Below are 14,008 nucleotides of genomic sequence, written 5' to 3' on the forward strand. Positions count from 1 at the left end.
ACTCATTCCAAGTCTCATGCAGACACTTCAGTTTTCAATACCGCTTCCTCTTCATCTGGAAGTTCTGTCTTCGAGATTGTCTTCTATGTTGCAGCTCCACATTGTCTCTTTTCATAGACCAACAGTAGTCAGCCATCATCACTTCATCCCACCTGCCTTGATAACGCATTTCTATTTCTTTCTTGTCTTAATGAACCTTTTCTCCGTATTCTTCGCTGTAATCTCGAAGAAATCGGGGAAGAAGTCAAGATGGCTATGAAGGAAATGGATTTTAATACTCATATTGCATCCTAAATTTTTCATAGCTTCCAATATATTTTCTGCAATGTTTTTTTTTTTTTTTTTTTAAATCTGGGTGTTTCCTATTCCTCAAGAAGTTGTCAACCACATTCTTAAATCCTGCCCAAGCCAGTCGTTCTTCATGGGTCATTCAATTTTCAAAGTACGGTATTCATCTTTCATCAAACTTCTTATATTGAGCCTCACAAATATTCCTTATTTAAGTTTAGCTTCAGAGAGAAAAGAAAATTTTGAACTTACGTATTTAAAACAATCATCATCTTTATGCAATGCTTTCACAAACTGTTTCATTATTCCCAGTTGAATGTGAAGAAGCGGCCAGATGAACGTCTCTCATTTCACTACGCATTCTCTAATGTTATTTTTATTCCCAGGATTGATTGTTGTTCTAGCAGGCTATACTCTTCTAACCCAATGTGATTCATGATCACGACTGTCCCAGAGGCACAGAAAACAAGGAAACTTCTGACTGTTGTCCCAGCAACATTCCTATGACTTTCAGGTCTCTATATACTACCCATTGGTGTTCTGAACAGTTTAATGCCTTAAAAAACATCTCCATGTTTTTATAATTTTCCTTGAAGTGCACAGAATATGCTACTGGTAAGCGTATACAGCTAAGATTACGCAAGTAATTTAAATATAGCGTGTATGTGTTGTAAATTGAATAGTATACTGAATAGGTCAACTGATGAATTGTTTAAGCTTATAAATTGAATTAATATACTTCACATGAATTGTACAATTTTGTATAGCTTAACGAAAATAAGTTTATAAATTGAACTAATTTGATTGTATATGTTTGTATAGACGGTTAGGGAAAACACGGAAATTTTACTTGAAGCAAGTAAAGCGATCGGTTTGGAAGTAAATCCCGAAAAGACAAAGTATATGATTATGTCTCGTGACCAGAATATTGTACGAAATGGAAATATAAATATTGGAGATTTATCCTTCGAAGAGGTGGAAAAATTCAAATATCTTGGAGCAACAGTAACAAATATAAATGACACTCGGGAGGAAATTAAACGCAGAATAAATATGGAAAATGCGTGTTATTATTCGGTTGAGAAGCTCTTATCATCCAGTCTGCTGTCCAAAAATCTGAAAGTTAGAATTTATAAAACAGTTATATTACCGGTTCTTCTATATGGCTGTGAAACTTGGACTCTCACTCTGAGAGAGGAACATAGGTTAAGGGTGTTTGAGAATAAGGTGCTTAGGAAAATATTTGGGGCTAAGCGGGATGAAGTTACAGGAGAATGGAGAAAGTTACACAACACAGAACTGCACGCATTGTATTCTTCACCTGACATAATTAGGAACTTGAAATCCAGACGTTTGAGATGGGCAGGGCATGTAGCACGTATGGGCGAATCCAGAAATGCATATAGAGTGTTAGTTGGGAGACCGGAGGGAAAAAGACCTTTAGGGAGGCCGAGACGTAGATGGGAGGATAATATTAAAATGGATTTGAGGGAGGTGGGGTATGATGATAGAGACTGGCTTAATCTTGCACAGGATAGGGACCGATGGCGGGCTTATGTGAGGGCGGCAATGAACCTTCGAGTTCCTTAAAAGCCATTTGTAAGTAAGGAAGTAATATGTTTGTATAGTTTGGCTGATGAATTGTATATGCTTTTAAAATGATTACTTTGTGTTTGTAATTTGAAGTAGTTTGCATGATAATATGTATTATCAATTTCTGTATATCACAACTGGTTGAATTGTTTATGCCTTAAATTTGATTAACTTACTTGTTTTGTATTATACATATAGCTCAACTGATGAATGATCGTTTGCGTTTGTAAATTTAATAATCTGAGTGGCTATGTATTGTATACTTTTAGTAGAGCCATCGATGTAGCTCAGTCGGCAGACTCGCTGGGCTGCTGATCCGGAGCTGCGTTCGGGTTTGGGTTGGATCCCCCTTTGGTCTTTGGTTTCTTCCGAGCTTTTCCACAGCCGTGGGACTGAAGCCGGATGGTCTATGGCGAGTCTATGGCGAGTCCTTGGCATCAACCCCTTTGATTTGATTACCCCCCTTTGATTTGATTACTCCCCTTTGATTTGATTACCTGGTTGGGTTTTTCCGAGGTTTTCCCAACCAAAAGGCAAATGCCGGATAATATTTTGGCGAATCCTCGGATCTCACCTCATCTCACTACATCTCGCCAAAATATTGTAAAACATTGCACAAAATTGTAAAAATTGTAGAGAATTACTGGGTTGTAAAACTATAAAAATTTGTAAAAATTGTAATTATAATATTGTAAAATTTTGACTTGTTCCACATCTTAAAGCTTCATTGCTCATGTAAGATCTATGGAATAAAATGAATGAACGAATGAATGAATGAATGAATGAATGAATGAATGAACGAACGAATGAATGAATGAATGAATGAATGAATGAATTAATTAATTAATTACATTAAAACGGTGTGTGTTTAACGAAAATGGATTTCATTTTTGCAAAGATCATGAAAAAGTCATTTAAAATATCCCTTTGTCACGTAAAGCGCCAAAACATGGCAACCCTATGTATTAATATCTAACTGTAGTGCTATGCCGCTAAAATTCTAATATAATCTAATGGTGTATTATTCTATTTTGTGCTCGACCATGCCGAAATGTAGTAGTAATACACCTGGTAGCAGCCCTTTAATGGACCTCCTTAAAGTACACCTATTCATTAAAGTTCAGGTGTTCCACCAATCAGAAAATACCATTGCAGCAATATGAAAGCGCAAGAATCGATTATTCTCGGATATGAAATCGAAAGACAACTAGCGAAACGTCACGGAGGCTGGAAATCCAATACTGTCGCAGAATGTTATGTTGAAGAATCGATCCAAAATAAAATTGAAATCTCAAATACAATATTAAACTCAGTCGAAAAAAAAACAACACACAAATTAACATCAATTCACCGTCAGCTTCCAGCCTTTCACAAAGCACATTCCCGCAAATTCATTTCACCAATTGCACAATAAATCACCTATATTTGAATTAAAGTCAGTTCTGTTACTATAATAATTAGCGTTAATTGTAAATAATATTCAAATAAATTCAATTTGTCATCTCGTTTTTCAATATTGTATCAAGATTAATGTTTATTTTACTCTCTAGGTTATATCAAGGTCAATGTCATTTGTTTCTCTGAAAAAATCAAAACCCTTGCTGAATGAGAGTTATATTTTCAATGTTGAATCTTCTACATAAGCCGCTAAAGAATATTTTATGCAATACAACATTATTAACGCACTTTATTATATAAATTCATGTTTAGGAATTCGTAATTTTGACGAATGCAATAACTGTATAGGATTTTAAACGTGTTTCATTCGCTAATTTTTGTATGTCAGCATTATAAAACAATTAATAAAGAAATAACATGATGAAAATTTTAATATTATTGCAAGGAAAATCATTTAATCATTTCATAGCTTAGTGACATTGTCCTCTGATGAGGTTCTGGCTGATATGTATAGTCTATCTATTATTAGGCAGTACATCTCACTTGACGATATGTGTCAGAGGAAGAAATGAAGGGCTTGGGATCAGATAGTTCTAATGCCACATTTTGACAAAAATTGAGTTTTTACCATCTATAATGTCCTATCCTTCTAATTTCTGTATGTGCGAGTAATGTTACCTTTTGATAACAGATTGCATAGCAAAACAGTTTTGTTTGTTTTAGATTCCTGGTGCTAAGTTGATATTTTTTTATTTATGTAATCCCTTGGATTTAACCCTTTCAGTCCGGAATTTATATTTAAAAAAATTAAAAAAAACTGGTCACATAATCATTCTGGGGATCCAAAAATCCCAAATCAAGTCTTCGCAGAAAATCAAAATTTGGGGGCAATTATGGCCCCTGGTGCCTCAAAATTTTAAATTTTATTTTTAATTCCTGTGTAGAAATGTTTCAAAAATATTATTCTCTATTTATATCACATTGAATTTTTCAAAATATTTTAAAGTATCGAAGACATTCCAAAAAAGAAAAAAAGAAACAATGTACATTATAATGTACATCAGGCCTGAAGGGGTTAAGATGACGGGGAAATGAGGATCGATGTAGAAAGTTGCGTCCCTATAAAAGGAAGTTATTTGCGTGTGGAAATGATGAAAAAATTACTGATATTGGTGCAGAGAGTTCAGATGAACTCGTACCAAATGAATTGGAAGACAAAGATACAACAAATAATAATCTGGAGTTAAGATAACGATAATAATTGTAACACGGGATTGTTTCGATGCTGAATTTGTAGCTCATATTTAAGAGAGCATTCTAAGCTAATTAATTTATTTATTACTAGCCGTACCCGTGCGCTCCGCTGCACCTGTTAGAAATAAATATAAAGTAATTACATAATTAAAATAGGACGTTTGATCCAGGGAACATTCGTGTTTGATAGAAGGATAAATCGTTTAATATGTTACTTAATTTAAATTGTATTTAAATAATTAAAATGCGATCATTTTGGTCCAGAAAGCACTCAGAAGTTTCTATAATAACATTATAGCATCATGTCCATCTAGAGAAACTACACTTTCCAATGGTGAAATAATAATTAATTATACAAATCGGTTAATTTAGCTTTCGATATTACTTCATACAAACACAGAAACATTCTCTGTAGGCTATGTTTCATAGCTTTCGATTGCTGTTGTCCAAGGCCCCTTATAGACGTAGTCATTTGTTTTCATTTCATTACACCGCCTTAGATGGCATTGCATTTTAATTTTAAAACTCATTTACCTCATTAAATATCAGTCCTATCAAAATTTTGCAAAGAGTAAAACTTATCGGAAATCATTTTTAAATAAACTTTTGTTATGTAACATATTTCACAAAAATCAATAATAAGCGAGATATTTCTATTGCTTTAATTCAGGCCCCCTTATAACCCCCCTTTTAAATAACGTATTTTGAATGTCATATAGCCTAAAATCTAAGTTACAGCGAGCTTAATTTATATTCCAATTTCCATATAAATTGGTTCAGCCATTATCGCGTGAAAAGGTAACAAACATCCAGACAGACAGACAGACAGACAGACAGACAGACATACAAACAAAAATTTCTAAAAAGCGATTTTCGGTTTCAAGGTGGTTAATTATATATGTTAGGACCAATTATTTTTGGAAAATCGAAAATTACCAGAAAATTTTCGGCTACAGATTTATTATTAGTATAGATATTATATTATATTATATTATATTATATTATATTATATTATATTATATTATATTATATTATATTATATTATATTATATTATATTATATTATGTAAAAAGTGTGTTGATAACGGATGTACTCCAATTAGAAAGTTTTTAATTTGTTGTGGGAGCTCTTGAATCTCATGAGGAACAGCTTTTACAACAGCGCAACATAATCTGCTTGGCTCATTACCCAATTTTTTTGCATTGCATTTATTGCATATATATATATATATATATATATATATATATATATATATATATATATATATTTTATGTATTTTAACACGATTCAATTGAGCATAGTTAAAATTTGAATTTTACAATAATGGATTTCTAAGCTAACGTACTATTACTGCATACTAAATCAATACACTCTCGTTGTTCGTTAATTCTCTGAGATAAAAATGAATATGTTCATAAACATTATTTTAAGAAATACAGGAAATGAATTTACAAAATAACCTATCAAGTTTTCTGTGCATAAGAAGCTATTTTAATCTTACCTGTCCTCAATTCACTCACAAGTTACTGTAATAACATTATAGCATTATGTCCATCCAGAGAAACTACACTTTCCAATGATGAAATAATAATTAATTATACAAATCGGTTAATTTAGCTTCCGATATTACTTCATACAAACACAGAAACATTGTCTGTAGGCTATGTTTCATAGCTTTCGATTGTTGTGTCCAAGGTCCCTTATAGACGAAGTCATTTGTTTTTTATTTCAATACACCGCCTTAGATGGCAGTTATTTTAATTTTAAAACTCATTTATCTCATTAAATATCAGTCCTATCAAAATTTTACAAGGAATAAAACTTATCAGAACTCATTTTTAAAGAAACTTTTGTTATGTAACATTTTTCACAAAAATCAATAATAAGCAAGATATTTCGATTTATTTAATTCAGGCCCCCTTATAACCCCCCTTTTAAATAACGTATTTTGAGTGCCATATAGCCTAAAATCTAAGTTAGAACGAACTTAATTTATATTCCAATTTTCATCGAAATCGGTTCAGCCATTATCGCGTGAAAAGGTAACAAACATCCAGACAGACAGACAGACATACGAACAAAAATTTCAAAAAAGCGATTTTCGGTTTCAGGATGGTTAATTATACATGTTAACACCAATTATTTTTGGAAAATCGAAAATTACCAGAAACATTTTGGCTACAGATTTATTATTAGTATAGATTCTTGTGTTACCTTGTTGTTTGTTCAAAGAACTGAAACATAACTGCATTGTGGCTACACCTCGTTCGTTAAGAGTATTGAGAACCGTTTTCAAGTAGCAGGTCACACACACCTGCCCTCTGATCGCGACTTTACTAAAATTGAAAAGTTTGTAAGAAATCGAATCTAAGCTGTTAACGATCCAGAAGGATGGCGACGAATTTTACTGAAATGTAAGAAAAGGAAGCTATTTCACATTACAGTAATGACGCAAGATGTCTTCGTGACTGTTTACAAACCAGTTAAGTTGATAAGAAAGACAACTAAACATGATGATGGGACTGATCTGTTTTCAACTGTTTACACATTTAGGTTCAAGGAGAGAAATACTGATACTATGTTTATAAAGTACGCCTGCAATGATTTCCTAGCAGTTTTATTAAAGAAACAGTTCTCAATGAGCAAGCAACCGAGTAAGACGTGATTGACCGCGAGCCTGCTAACTTAGCAAAATGCAGTAGTATATGGAAGCCGTTTCATAGTGAGTAATAAATGAGGTGAAAGATCTGTGGAGAATGGATACCACAAATATAAAAGCGACCATCGATAGTATAAACAAAAAATTGGAAGATCTACAAAAGGAAAACAATATTTTAAAAAAGAATGTGAAATACTTAGAAGAAGAGAAAAGGAGAACAACTTAATTTTCTTTGGTATTGAAGAACAGGTGAAAGAACAATTTATGGACACGTATGAAGTGATAGTAAATGTGTGCTGGGAATGGTTAGGCATTGACATTGGGAATGGTCAAGTGAAAGAGGTGTATAGAATGGGGAAAATAGGCCCATATTGGTCCGACTAGCAAACCGGATGATTAAAGAGAAAATCATGGATTGTAAGAAAGCATTGAAAGACACGAGCATTAGTATAGATGAAGATTTTGAATACGAGATGAGACATAGAAGGAATGTGTTAGTGTCGTTTATGAAAGCAGCTAGGAATAATGGACATTATGCAAAATTAATTAAGGACAATTGAAAATTAACGGGGAGTTATTTGATGTTGAATTTTGTTTGGAAAACTTGAATGCGTCGGAAAATGGAGAGAACATTGACGAAAGTAAAAGATTAGAGATAAAGGAGAGAGTTAGAAAGATTGTTAATAATAGTGGAAGAAACAGAAAAGGTAAAGTTGCGGAAGTCATGAGGGCAGTGACTCAGGAGATTGCGAGGGAAGAATGTCGAAAGAACCCATCGTCAGCAAATTCCACCCAAGCGGTGAACTGGCCCTTTTCACACTGGGACACCGGTGACGGTTACGGGTGACGGTCACCGGTGATTGCAATGAACACTCGTGGGTCACTGGTGTCGAACACAGTTAGTATTGCCAACTGATTAGTTAGTAGCTTCTGATAAAACAATTTGTGACTAATTAGTAAAATGGATTTGAGTTAGGATGTTTTGTCGTTACTGCTATAGAACAGGAGGAGGATGAAGAAAAAACGTTCATTACACAGACATTCACTGCTAGAAATCACAGGAATGGACAGAACACTACGGAAAAGCTATCTCATCAGATGAAAAACTTTCTCTTACTTTAAGCTACTCTTGTTTTATTTTCTTTTATTTTGAGCATATTTGCCAGATTTTAACTGGTAGTAGTATATTATATATTTTAAAATATTATAAAAATGTCACTGATAAGTTCATCGTTGCTCCTCATGAGCTCTTGGAAAGTTTACTATAAATGTTATGTGAACATTTGTGGTTGCTACATGTCAACACTTACTTATTTAGGTACTTGCAAATGGCATTGAAGGAACCCGGAGGTTCATTGCCATTCACATAAGCTCGCCATTGGTCCCTATCCTGTGCAAGATTAATCCAGTTCCTATCATCATATCCCACCTCCCTCAAATCCATTTTAATATTATCCTCCCATCTACGTCTCGGCCTCCCCAAAGATCTTTTTCCCTCTGGCCTCCCAACTAACACACTATATGGATTTCTGGATTCGCCCATAAGTGCCACATGCCCTGCCCATCTCAAACATATGGATTTAATGTTCCTAATTATGTCAGGTGAAGAATACAAAGCTTGCAGTTCTGCGTTGTGTAACTTTCTCCATTCTCCTGTAACTTCATCCCTCTTAGCCCCAAATATTTTCCTAAGAAACTTATTCTCAAACACCCTTAAACTCTGTTCCTCTCTCAAAGTAAGAGTCTAAGTTTCACAACCATACAGAACAACCGGTAGTATAACTGTTTTATAAATTCTAACTTGCAGACTTTTTGACAGCAGACTAGATGACAAAGCTTCTCAACCGAATAATAACAGGTATTTCCCATATTTATTCTGCGTTTAATTTCCTCCCGAGTGTCATTTATATTTGTTACTGTTGCTCCAAGATATCTGAATTTCTCCACCTCTTCGAAGGATAAATCTCCAATTTTTATATTTCCATTTCGTACAATATTCTGGTCACGAGAAATAATCATATACTTTGTCTTTTCAGGATTTACTTCCAAACTTATCGCTTTACTTGCTTTAAGTAAAATTTCCCTAATCGTTTGTGGATTTTTCTCCTAACATATTTACGTTATCCGCATAGACAAAAAGCAGATGTAACCCGTTCAATTCCAAACCCTCTGTGTTATCTTGAACTTTCCTAATGGCATATTCTAGAACAAAGTTAAAAAGTAAAGGTGATAGTACATCTCCTTATTTTAGCCCGCAGTGAATTGGAAATGCATAAGATAGAAACTGGCCTATACGGACTCTGCTGTAAGTTTCACCGATATGCATTTTAATTAATCGAACTAGTTTCTTGGGAATACCAAATTCAATAAGAATATTATACAAAATTTCTCTCTTAACCGAGTCATATGCCTTTTTGAAATCTATGAATAACTGATGTATTGTACCCTTATAATCCCATTTTTTCTCCAATATCTGCCGAATACAAAACAATCTTATCAATAGTCGATCAATTACGCCTAAAACTGCACTGATGATCCCCAATAATTTCATCTACGTATGGAGCTAATCTTCTCAAAAGAATATTGGACAAAATTTTGTACGACGTCAACAAAAGTGACATTCCTCGGAATTTACTATAGTTAGTCTTGTCCCCCTTCTTAAAAATAGGTACGGTTATGGACTCCTTCCATTGTTCTGGTACAATTTCCTTTTCCCAAATAGCAGGTACAAATTTAAAAATTTCGCTAGATAATGCGCTTCCACTCTCTTGTATTAATTCTGCTGGAATTTGATCGATATCTAGAGACTTGTACTTTTTCAGATTTTCTATCGCAATTCCGACTTCAGAAAGTGTGGGTTCGGGTATAAATGGCTCAGCAGTTTGTATTTTAATTTCGTCCCGATCATTTCTGTTTGGCCTATGTAAATTTAGTAGTTGCCCAAAACAGTTTTTACATCTGTTCAGAACTGAATGAGTGTCTGCAAGCAAGTCACCATTCTCATCCTTGATCACGTTTATCTTTGCCTGATATCCATTCTTAAATTCCTTTATACGGTTATATATATCTTGAATGCTTTTATTCTTACTATTTGTTAACATTTCATTTAAGTTTATTTTTTCTATCATTATAGTTGTGATGTGTATAGTTGTACTTCAGTGCTAAATGTTATGTATTGTTAAATATAACTTTCCATTGTAAATTAATATGGTAACAAATTACAAACCATATTGCCATATATCGTTACTTAGCATCATATGAAATGTAATTTATAATTTTTTACGGTGGAAAAGAAAATATGCAACTTAGGTACAAATTTTGCTTCTTTCATTCATACTTTTCTCATTGAAATCAGGCACAAACTTAGCTATAATTTCTTGCCAAGCATTCGTTTTCACCATTTTATTGCTATAGTTATCGCTTTTGACATCCCAAATAGCAGGTCGACTTTCTATTTCACTTATAAAATCTTCCGTGTTAATCAAATCTAAACTCATGGCTGGATAGACTAGTTTCACTGTGCTCGAATAGTGAGTGAATGTTCTGTTGGCAATCTACAAGCTGTGTCCTGTGATTTGTGTCCCAGTGTGAAAACTCCAATTCAAAGAAATGTATGTCGGGCAGTGACTGGTCTGGACGCAGTGGCCTTATCCGTCACATGTGTAGAGGGCGAGACACTGCTGGGACACTGTGACTGGGTCAGACACTGCAGTGTCCCGGTATGAACGCTCCAATTCAAACTAATGTATCTCCGTCAGTGACAGTCACCGGTGTCCTAGTGTGAAAAGCTGAAAAGGCTGCACCGAGCCCCTACAGCCGAGGCTGCGCAGAAGTTTAGAGTAGGGACAAATTGAAGCTTGCGTCCGCCGCCATGTTTTGGGAGAAGCACCGGCTAGCAGACGGCTGCACTATACAATGCTCAATGTTTAATATATATGTTTGGTGTCTCTTATAAATCAATCTGAATGGATAAATGAAAAAAAAAAATTCTTAATAACATTTAAAGCGACCACGTTAAAGACATAATCAAGCCCAGTTACCGTTAGTTTGACATGAAACGAAAGAAAACTGTAACAATTTGATACTGTAACTAAAGATGTTGTATAGTTATTTGACAATATATAGAGCGAACAGAAATACAAACGCATATTTTAGTAATAGTTCAGATGAAAAGAAAATTATTAGTATTAACTATTATTAACAAAACACTGCCTGTGTAAGACGTTACATTAGGCCTGTATTGTAAACACGTTTGCTTTGATATGGACGAGAAATGAACAATTATTATTTATTCGCTTCCATATCACATAATATAGGCCTACACCTGTAAAATAGAAACACGTACCTAATGTTTTAGTTAGAAATATAAGTAGGCCTACCGTGCAATAGCCTGTTATCACAGCTGTAGTATGAAATAAACATCACATGCATGAATTAGTCAATTAGTCATATAATAGAACTCAGGCCTAGTGTACAGAACATCTTGCCTATTGATTCATTATTATTATTATTATTATTATTATTATTATTATTATTATTATTATTATTATTATTATTGACTCCGTTAAATATTGTCTTACAACATTTTTATGTAAAGTCGTGTTGTACTGGTAACCTTAAGCTGTGTGCTAACATCTGCTCTTTATGTAGTACATTCTTTTGTTTGGTTATTTAATGACGCTGTATCAACTACTAGATTATTTAGCATCGATGTATTGATGATAGCGAGAAGATATTTGGCGAGACGAGGCCAAGGATCCGCCATAGATTACCTGACATTCACCTTACGGTTGGGGTTATAAGAAAAAACCCAACCAGGAAATCAGCGGGAATCGAACCCGCGACCGAGTGCGACTCCGGACCGACAGTCCTTAGCCCGTTGAGCTACGTCAGTATCTTTATGTACTTTTATGGTCAGTTTAGTAAGTTTAAAATATGATTCTCGGGAGGAATCTGGAATCCATTTTCTAAAATATGTTCCTATAAGTGTAGAAAGATTGTACAAGTGTTCTACTTCTAGAGCACATTGTTTTTACACGATGTAAGGGTGGGTGGTAATATGCCATTGAACTGTCAACATCTGTATAATCGGTCTTTCACTTAAGCGGCATATTTCTATAATCTCAGATGATGGTATGACAAGACTCCCATTATTCTTTCGTTAAAAAAAAAAAAAAAAAGAGAGATTTTGTTTACTGCTGGTAGACTACGTACCATAAATTGAGTCTTCAGATTTATTACACCATATTTTTCTTAACGATTTAACAACTAAGCCAGCAATGAATACAATCACATTTTGACAATATTGTGTCATTGAGAATGATGTCTGGAAATTACCATTGTGTATATAGATATTTTTAGCGGACATCCCTCTCTTCGTAATATAATTTAAATAAATTATTTACGTATTTTCTAACGTATATAAAATAACATAAGTAAAATATGCCATGTATTCGGTCATAGGAAATAGAAATAAACTAATAAGTCTATTTATGAGCAATATATGGCGTTTATATTTAAAACAATGCTTAGTTACAATATTAAGATTTACTTCTGTTATTTTATATTAGGCGTTAGAAAATACTTAAATAAGTTAACTTATATTACAGTGAAGGAGGAAATCCACTAAGAAAACGCCTATATACTCAATGGTATTTTCTAAACTCCGAATGAATGAATGAATGAATGAATGAATGAATGAATGAATGAATGAATGAATGAATGAATGAATGAATGAATGAAATAGCCTATTAGTGTCCCTTAGAAGGGCTAAGGCCTCCTGCAAGAGGGAAAGCTCTGGCTCCGTTTTGCTCACGTGTCGAGCTAGTCCACGTGGGCGGAGTTGTGTACTACACATCGACAATTATGACTAAATATTAACACTTTGTCACTTAATTATAACTAAGATATTCAACACTTTTGTCATTTAGGATTGTACTCATTGCTGTTAGTCTGTTCTGCACGTTAGTTATCACATTAGAATATTTAGGCTTTGTCATTCAGGTGATTTCAGTTCCTCTACGTTTAATTCGCACTAAATTAACATATTAGGACATGTATAACTTTGTCCTTGTAATGCGTTGTCTCTACTCAACTAGCTGTCGTCCTAGCTCCTTCCATCTTCTCCTACATTGTGCTACTCTGCTCCAATGTGTTCCGATCTGCTGCCTGAAGGAGTCAGCCCACCTGACTCTCGGCCTTCCCGGTCTTCTCTTTCCTTGGTAGGGGTTCCAAGTAGTTGTTATTTGCGCCCATCTATTCCCCAGCAGCCTTACCACATGTCCTCCCCATCTCCATTTTATCCTTGCCGCTTCATGAACTATGTTCTTGGAGAATGTGATTTCTTGCAGCCTCCTGTCCTTCAAAGATATGCCGAGTATTTTCCTCTCCATTCCCCTTTGGCATACTGCTAAGGTGTTTTTCTGTCTAGCTGTGAGGGCCCACGTTTGGCAGCCGTACAAAAGGACTGGAAAGATACAGGTGGTGAGTGCTTGGAGTCTGAGGTTCCTATTTAGTGACTTGTTTTGTAGTATGAATTTTAATGCCCAGAAGGCTTTCCACGCTTGCGTCACTCTTCTTTTGATGTATTTTTCCATCCTGCTGGTGAGTGAAACTAATTGTCCTAGATATATATATATATATATATATATATATATATATATATATATTCATCCACATAGTTCAGTTCAGTTCCTTCGAGTTTGATTGGTATTGGTGCTTTGTTGGTCATAAGTTGTGTCTTATTGAAGTTCATTTCCAGGCCTGTTGATTTGCTTATCTCGTTTAATTCCCGAAGCATTTGTTGAAGTTGCTTGT

This window comes from Periplaneta americana, chromosome 3, assembly GCF_040183065.1.
Source record: "Periplaneta americana isolate PAMFEO1 chromosome 3, P.americana_PAMFEO1_priV1, whole genome shotgun sequence".
In the NCBI taxonomy this organism is placed as follows: domain Eukaryota; kingdom Metazoa; phylum Arthropoda; class Insecta; order Blattodea; family Blattidae; genus Periplaneta; species Periplaneta americana.